The following is a 9,122-nucleotide window of genomic DNA, read 5'->3' as shown; positions in this document are numbered from 1 at the left end:
ATAGGAAATACAGATTAGGAAAGAAATTGTAACATAATCAAATTGCATTTTTATGGAAAGTACTACATTTTTCTCTAAATAAAATTCAGTAACAAAATTTTATTTGCTTTCCCCCCAAAATGCCTTTCCAAATTGATTTTTCAGAAAAAATTGTGGGAAAATGACATGGTTAAGGGGAAGAAAGGTCTAGATTAGAGGCATCCGACCCAAGCATGGCGTGGTTATGACTGGTGAGCTCATGATACCTAGGGCTCAGAGCTTCCCTAGCACCTCCGGCTAGTTAACTCATCTTTCACGGAGCTCCCTGGAAGATGGCATAAATCCTGAGCTGCCCCTGCTGGGGTGGAGGGAACGTGACAGCAAAGGATGGCTTGTTCTTTCTGAGTCATTCCACGGTAATGGAGCAGCACGCAGGTGTTCAGAGGAAAATTATTAGAAGCTGCAGCTATGAGGGTTAGAGTGTGGAAATTGCTGGAGGAGATGATGTGCAAATTACCATCTCTATGGGCAAAGGCTTGCAAAAAGGATTTTAAGCTGTCCATGCATAGCCCTGAAACATTCATATGGAAAGTAAAAAAATCAGTTTGTCCTGCTATTGTTTGCCCTACATCTTTATGTTTGGAAACATCTGGATCGTCACTGGAATTTATCATCCCCCCAGATGCTTTATATTCCCTCCATGCGGTCAGCTGTATGTATAAGTGGGAACTGAACGTGATTTATTCTTTTTCTAATAACTATAATCAACCACCAGGTTTTCAGTAGCTGTCATCAACCATCAGGTAGTTATTGATCTCTTATACCAGGCATACGGACAGTAAGAGAGACATATGTCATGATCCTTCTCTCAAGGCAAGTGGCATCTTGTGTGAAAGACAAAATCAGTCAGCATGGCATACTTCACATTTGGTTCTCACTGTTGTCCTAACTGTGGGGTCCTTTCTGGGCGTGTGGTAGGAACCAGGGAAGCCTGGTTGTTTTGAAGGAGGACAACTGACCTTGTGAATATGGAATTTAAGATAGTGGATGGGAGGAGGGTCCCTTTATGTTAGGGGAAGAAGATGGGCCTGTTCACAGCAGGGCCAGGGTTTCCCCCCTCCCACGTCGGGGTTACCGAGGACGCCTAGGTCTCTTCCTCAGGGCCATGGCGGACTCGAAGCAGCTGGTGCCGGAGTTAAGTGAGGCAGAGAAGATGGGCGCTGAGACCGAATGTTTTGAGGAGCTGCTGCTGCAGGCCTCCAAGGAGCTCCAGCAAGCACAGACAAGCAGACCAGAATCTACACAGATCCAACCGCAACCTGGTTTCTGCATAAAGACCAACTCATCCGAAGGGAAGGTGTCTTGTCATCAACATCTGTCACTCTCCTTCCATCCCTCCTCCGGCTGACGTGACTGAGAACGAGCTGCTTCAAATGCTGGAGGAAGACAAAGCCGGGTTTCGCATCCCCATGTGTCTGGGGGAACCTCATGCCGAACTGGATGCAAAAGGCCAGGGTTGTACCGCCTACGACATAGCGGTCAACAGCGACTTCTACCGGAGCATGCAGAACAGCGATTTCTTGCAAGAGCTCGTGGTCACCATCGCCAGGGAGGGCCTTGAGGACAAATACAGTCTGCAGCTGAATCCAGAGTGGTGCATGTTGAAGAAACGGCCTTTTCTGGGCTCCATCTCCCAGCAAAATATCCGCTCCCAGCAGCGTCCTCGGATCCAGGAGCTGGGAAACCTGTATACTCCTGACTCTCTGAGACCTGAGGAATGCCGTGAGAAGCCTCACCTGAACCTTTGGCTGGAAGCCCCTGACCTCCTCTTGGCTGAAATTGACCTCCCTGAACTGGATGGAGCTCTGGGGCTGTCGCTGGAGATTGGGGAGAACCGCCTGGTGATGGGGGGCCCCCAGCAGCTGTACCATCTGGATGCCTATATCCCCCTGCGGATCAGCTCCAAGGAGAGCAAGGCAGCCTTCCATCGGAAGAGAAAGCAACTGATGGTGGCCATGCCCCTTCTGTCAGTGGCTTCTTGACTGGGTTTCTTTCTCTGTTTCCAGGTGGAGAGAAGAGGCTGGTGGGGGCTTCTCTGAAATTGCAATAAAAGATTTTTGCCTTTAAAAAAAAAAAGGAGGAGACCCCTAGCCTTGCTATGGCTGTGGTTGAATTTTGGGGACTAAGGAATGGGGTGGGGCCAGATGGACAGGGACCTGAATCGCTAAAGAAAAATGTTTTCCTTTTATTTAGGGGCCTGTGGTTCCCAATGAGCGGCTCAGAGTTTGTGCGGGGCTCGGGGCGGGGGGAGGAGGGTGCGGGTCCTCCCGTCCCTAATCACAGCACTGTCTGCAGATGGAATAAGCTTTCACACATGTACTCACATCTGTACTTGTATCCACGGAGGCTGTTGTGAAAAGGATGTAGTTTTATTGAAAAGATTCATGAAATTTGGACTAGCTGTGTGGCACTCTGAATTGTCTTAAGCAATGTTTCCACATAGGTAATTACTTTCAAGTTGAGGAGTCTGTGTCACCTCAAGGTTGGGCACTGCTGCTTCAGGTGGCATCGGCACGGGGAGTGTTTGGTCGAGGAAGGGGGGGTGGTCCAAGATGGGCTCTAGGGTGCCGTGGTCCTGGAGCTGGGTCTGGGGCTGGTGGGACAGGTACGAGAGGAGACTGGCCGACCACTCAGGAGAGAGCGGCGTATGAGGGGGTAGAAAGGAGGTTGGAGAGCAGGGAAGACCGGAAGGATCATGGGGAGGGGAAGAGGGCAGAGGTGTCGGCTCCCATGCTCTGCTCGGGGAGATAAGCACCCCTTCTCTTTCTGGATGGCATCTTCCTCCAGCCGGGGCTCCTGTCACCCCCGCCAGGAGCTAAAGGACTGCGCTGTGCGACGGGCCAATAGGATTTTGTTTTCCAGGCTAGGCTGTTGGATTCCCCTTCATCTACCTCGTGCAGCTCAGCACAGTGTTGGGGGCCCGGCTTGGGGCTCCTGAGACCCCTGGGGGGACAACACAGGAAAGTCAAGGGTAGTGATCTGCCGAGCACAGGTTTCTATGCTGCAGACCGTCAGAACTGGGGCCCTGTCATAGTTCCGATCAAAGTTACATGTTTACCTAGAAAGAGTAATTGAATTTTGTAAAAATGAGTCCCAAGTCAGACCTATTTATTCCCCTTGAAGGGTAAATCCAGTTGTCTGACTTTTGTGTGAGCTCTGTCGACAGAATGTTGTTTGTTCTGTCCTGAGAATGGCAGAGATGAGAAAAGTGAACAACCACTGTTTGGAGGCGAATTCATAAAGCGTTTTGAAGTCAACGACAAAGCACAGGAACCTTTTTTTTTTTTTTTTTTTTCCCCAGAGAGAGCTAGTTGTCTCCAACATCCATTCTCCTTATTTCTAGAACCATCAGTTTTCAGCTTGGGCCCACGGCCCCTTTTCCCAGCCTTCATGCCCGCTACCTTTGGCCATTTACTAAGCGCTGACCCATGGCAGGTGAGGACAGTGATGTCACTGGCTTCCTGGATGTGGCCTTAAACCGTGTGCCTTCTATTTCCTCCTTTTCCCCTTCCCATTTTGTCTGGAATGCAGGCAAGGTGGGTGAGCCGTCCAGGGCCAGGAGAGCAGTCACATAGAAGGGGTGTGGGCCCCCAGCACCGTGAAGCCACCTGCCAGCCTGGGCTGATGAGGTCCAAACTGTTCAAGAGAAAACAGATGTCGCCCTTACTTAGGCTACTGCTATTTTGGGTCTCTGTCCACAACAACTACAACTAGATCCTCATTTATAATTCTTTCATTTGAAAGTGGAACATTTATAGCTGCAAAGGAAGGAAGGTGTATAAACAAACCACCTTAAGGCTTTAGCAACTCAAAAATGTTTGGATTTTCTGTCTGGGGGCATTCCTTCAGGAGAGGGAGGGGTGAAGGTTTTCTGAAGACCTGCGAGTTGGCAGTGAGTTTTGGAAACTCACCACCCCGGGGAAGCCCTGACGGTTTGCTAATTTCGCTCCTCCGCTCTGCCTCCGATGACCACTTTCCTGGCTTATCCTCTCTTGCTGGATTGAAACGTCAACCTCAAGAGGACAGGGCTTTTTGCTCATGGCTTATCTCCACACTACAGAGAGCACCTTGCAGATAATAGGTGTTCAATAAATGCTGACTGAATTAGTGTACATCGAAGTCAAAAGTTCTCTCCCGGCCTCTGGGCTCATGGCTGTCTTCCTCCGGTCTGGTCTGTGTGTCATCTTTCTTCGTCTTGCTACCATGCAGATCTTACCACCTGGTCCTGCTCTCACCCTAGTCTGTCATTGGCTCCCTGCAGGACAGAGGCCACACTCCTTGAGTTGTGATACATGGATTGCAGGTCCTCCTACGTGCGTCCCTGGCCCCGGGCTCCGTGTCCCCGCGACAGCTCCCAGGCCACGGCACCATTGCCTCCATCCATGCCCGTCCAGGGGTGGCCTCTCCTTGCGGTGCTGTTCCTTCACCCTGGCGACTTCTCATCCTCCAAAGTTCAGCCCTCGGTGGCCTCTTGTCACCCACCACTGTCCTGCAGAGCCGGCCCGCCCTGCCTTGCTGCCCCATAGCACAATCACATTTCCACTGCCAAATTTTCTTCCATCCAAGTAACTTCTCTGAACTCTGCCCATCTGTCACTGCGGCTGCCTGAGAGCAGGGTCCTGGTTCTGTCTGCCTCAATTCCTGGCCCCTGGATCAGAGGGGACATCAGTGAAAGTAACCTTGAGTAAATCATTTCCCTCGTCCTTCTGGCCTCAGTCTCTTTGTGTGTGAAATGGGAATAATGTCCTTCTGCTCACCTCGTCTGGGCTGTGTAAGTGCCGAGGAATGCTCATGGGCAAGTGTCATCTGCATGGGATGGACAAACATGTCACTGCTCCAGGCTGTGTTACCGGGATGGCTTTGGAGCCACATCCACCATCAATTCTGACACTGAACAAAAACCGAATCACCCAGAGGACGGGCTCATTTATTTGTAGGAACACTTACCAATCACTTCCTCTGTGCCAGACGCTGATTAAACATCTTACAGTGTTATGTCATGTAATCCTGTCTGCCACTTTTTGATGTGGGTTCTTCTCCTCTCCCCATTTTCCAGATGGGGGAAGCTGAGGAGAGGTTGAAAACATTGCTTGAGGCAGGGTGAGTGAGGAGAGGAACGGAGTGTGAATACAGGTGGTCAGGCTGTGCAGTCCAGGCTGTTAACCTTTCTACCTGCTACCTTTCCACAGCTTGCAAGGTCCACGGGGCTGGTGGCTGTGTCGTGGCACCTGTGAGGATGGTCACAGCTGTCATTTTTATTTGGCATCACGGGAGAAAACAGAACCCCCCCCAGAAGAGTCCCACGTGCTGTCCAGGGGGCTCCCCACCGATGCAGCGCTGGGCAACGTCACGGTAATAAATGCAGACCTCTTAATCAGGTGATCTGACAACTGTGCCATTTGCCAGGGAAATTATGCCCCTCTAGAAGTGATTGTGGGGAGAAGAAGAAGAATAAATGAGTCGGGAGTATGTCAGAGCTGATAAGCCTCCGGGGAATGGCTGGAACACAGTGAGGATGGGCTATCTCAAAATGGCTGCTGGCAGGACCACTGGGACTGGTTTCCCATGCATCCGTCCCCGGGGAATCACAGCCGGCCGCCTCGTGCAGGGCTGGGCACGAGCGCGCACCCTCCGGCTCGTACCTGGCTAGTGGTTCCAGACTTCCATTACTGTTATGACTGCCTTAGATGCCTAATAGGGCTTGGATAAGCCTACCGAGGGCTCTGTGCATGAAAAAAAGCACCAGAAAGCAGCACGAGCGTCCTGGCCTTGCCAGATAGTGACGGCAGCAAGGCCTCACAGGTCCCCCTTGGAGTGGTAGCACAGCGCTTGGCCCTTTCCGAGCCCATCTCCTGTTTCATCTGCCACATTCCGCATCTTTGTGCAGACACAGCAGGTCCTGGGCCCTTGGTGGCCATTGCTGTTGGTCAGAGGTTTCATTCTTTGGGCCATTTTAGCTTCTGCTTTCAAACTCAGCCAGCCAAGGAGTTGGCCCCGGGGTAAGTTGCCACATACCTTCTGAGGTACCATGTTGAAAGCCCACCAACTTTGAACTGGGCGGGGAGGGGTTAGGGTGTGTCATCTGGATCAGATTTCTAGCAGAAGGAACAACACTGCTGTCCAGAAGACTGGAGGCCCCATTCCCGGAGAGGTGCTGAGTCCCTGGGGCAGGCTCCTGCCACCGGAGAAGTTGTTGCCCTTTGATGTTTAGAACTGTGTGTTGCTGTGGGCTCTGCTGGCTGACTTTGCCAGGGCTGGACGCAGCCCTGTATGGTTGGTCAAGGGTTCAGTGCTGCCAACTGTTTGTTAGAGAAGAATTTATAGGGTCTTCGGAACAGGTCCTCCGGGTGTAGGCTAAAGTGACGTGGCTGCCATTTAAATCTTGTCACAAGTATATCGCAATCCCTGGAGCTTCTCTTTGGGAAGAAGCAGGATGCCTAATAAAACAATGAATAATAATTTGGGGATGTTCATTATTTACAGCTGCCCCAGGTCATTCGTAAATTATGCAGCCCTCAATTATGCTTGATTTCTTCCTTCCATGGAGCCATCTCTCCACACTGCCATCACTGTGGGTGATATCCATGCACCCGTTAATTGTACCATGAGGGCAGTTTTCCATTTCTTAAATGCTTCAAGTCCCTTGGCTGAATGCTTATGTTCCACAAACTCTCCATCTCAATGATGAGTCCCTGGATACTCGAAGGCAGAAAGAGAAACCAGGGATTAGTCTCAACAGAGAGAGTGCATAATTCTCCCCACCAAGCATCAATGAAGGGCTTGCCTGGATAGGTGGGGGAGAGAATTTTAAAGGCTCGGTTGGAGCAGCCACCTGGGTGAAGGAGAAGGGCAGCGCCAGGTTGCCTCTCTGAGCTTGGGAAGATCAGGGTGGCTGAGAAGCAACGAGCCGGGGAAGGGCATGGGGTTGAGTCACTTCCCAGAGGCATGCAACCAGTAAGTGGCGTTGGGGTGCCCACCCTGGCTCCCCACAGATGCTCCCCTCTCTGCAAACACCCTGGGTGGACGGGGAGGGTGGGGAGGACAGGAGGTGGGGGTGCCGCTACAGGACAGCTGCTGGCCAGGCAAAGGGAGCACCCCACTACTGCCTTTTGCTTACCCGTCACTTTCAGCCCTGCCTTGGCATGTAACTGAAAACAAGACCTTTCCCTAACGCAGAGCTTAATGATCCCTTTAATGCCCGAGCCGTAGCATCACTTCTCGAGCGCGCCTGTTCCCTGTCAGCCACGGGGCATTAAACCGGTGATAAAAATGCCTTTTTGGTATGGTCCACAAACTCACCAAGAGGCTCCTGGTAGCAGTATAGCCATCCAGCATGAAATCAAGAGGCAATCACCGCGGACGAGGCAAGATGAGCTATGCGCGGGAGCAATTAGGGGAGCCCACGTCCTGGGTGTCGTCCTTCACCATCTCCTTGCGCGCACCCACCACCCTGCCCGGCGTGGGGGGGGGGTGCTCCCACTCTGGAATCCGGCAGCCGGAGTCAAGTCCCCAGGTAGGCACTGCTCTGTTCCTGTCTGCGTTCGGGGCAGTGGAAGTTGCTTCGTCGCGTCTTTAATCCAATCCAACACAGCATTCCTGACCCAGGTAGCCGCTGGGAACACACTTCCTTGGTTATGTTTTCAATCTGGAAAATATAAAACATGAAAGAGAAAAAAAAAAAAAAGAAATGCCCACTTATGAATGTGCATGAACAGGATGCTGCATTTGGAGCTGGAGGCCGGAGCCATTTATTTTAAGCAAATCGGATCTTGATACATGGGCCGTGAATGTGCGGACTCTTCTGTCAGGCAAACATGCTGGGCAAGTGTGATTTATATGGTGTGGTTGTGAGGTTTTGTTCCCAATTAAAAATGAACCGAGAAAAATCATTAATTTAACTACTGTATATTAAATTTGCATTAAAATATCCGTTTGTCTATATTTATATGTGAGTTATCGAAAATGGGAGCTCATGAATTCTCATTTTTGAGATCACATGCCAAATATTGAAGATAAATTTTATTTATTTCTGCTATTAATTCTATAAGAACAAATAGCTCTAATTTAGGGGATGGCAGGTGTAACTGTCCGCTGGTGCCCTCCCTGCATAACAAACATAACATTCATCTTTTCTCATTAGGGTTTTCCTGTGCCTGGTCTCAAGATATGCAGACCTTGGCTATGTTTCTGTACCGGGCACTTCCAACCACCCTCAGCATACACGCCTAGAAAATACTTGGGAAGTATGGACCGTGTCAAATCCCTTTTTTCTGCTTCTCTCTGATGTGCAAAGACTTCAGCCATATCCCAAAGGCTAAACAAACATTTCTTCAAAGGATATCTTGACATTAGCCACTTGTGTGGAAGAGTTGGTGGACCTCAGCATCAGTCCATGGATGGTAGGGAAGGGGGGCTGTCACCCGTCTCTCCACCAGAGCACCAGTGCTTTAGGTTAAATCTAGGACTTTACATTCCCCCATTCTCTTACTGCAGGTAGCTGCCCCCATCAGCCTGCCTTTCCGGGGCTGGGCTGCACGTGCTGGGTGTGGCAGGCTATAGGGCAGTCATGGCCAGTCGTGACTGGCCTCCCATTGTGTTGTCAGGAGCTCTGTCCCTGGGGCAGCCAGCTGATGTGTGTCATCACCCAGGTGCCTAGAACGGGGCAGTGTAGTTATTCTAAAGGCTTTCTTTTGGTAGGGGGCTGCACACACCACCAGCATTGGTGTCTACTCTCTGAGGACCTTGCCTACCCATCTGGTTGTACTGGGGCTTATGCTCTTGTGAGCTGTTAATGTGAGGCAGACCCTGCCCTCAAAGATCAAAATGGTCAATGACAATGCAGTGCGATGGGTGCTGTGATCAGCGCAAGACTAGGGGAGCTGAGAGCAAGAATGGGGAGGACCCCTCCCAAGAATTGGGGGGCTGCCAGCTGATTGGGTGGCTGGAATGACACCTCTGCCCCTGAAGGGTTTCCACTGCATTGACAGTTTCTTAGCTCCGCTGTGATGATGGTCATGTCGGTAAAAGGGCTGATTTGCCAATGCCCTCACTCCCAGAAAGAGGGCTGTGGGTGGGCCTTCTTT

At 51.0% G+C, this 9,122-nt stretch overlaps 1 pseudogene; it reads left to right on the top strand.

Moving 5' to 3' along the window:
* The first annotated feature begins 1,121 nt into the window (after positions 1–1,121).
* On the top strand, positions 1,122–2,109 carry LOC112815123 (PIH1 domain-containing protein 1 pseudogene; annotated as a pseudogene).
* The last annotated feature ends 7,013 nt before the right edge of the window (positions 2,110–9,122 follow it).

The sequence above is a fragment of the Callorhinus ursinus genome, unplaced genomic scaffold (assembly GCF_003265705.2).
Source record: "Callorhinus ursinus isolate GAN/ISIS: 27379988/994484 unplaced genomic scaffold, GSC_fseal_2.0 scaffold30, whole genome shotgun sequence".
NCBI classification, from domain to species: domain Eukaryota; kingdom Metazoa; phylum Chordata; class Mammalia; order Carnivora; family Otariidae; genus Callorhinus; species Callorhinus ursinus.
The sequence above is the reverse complement of the archived record's forward strand: the minus strand, read 5'-3'. Positions and strand labels throughout refer to the sequence as shown.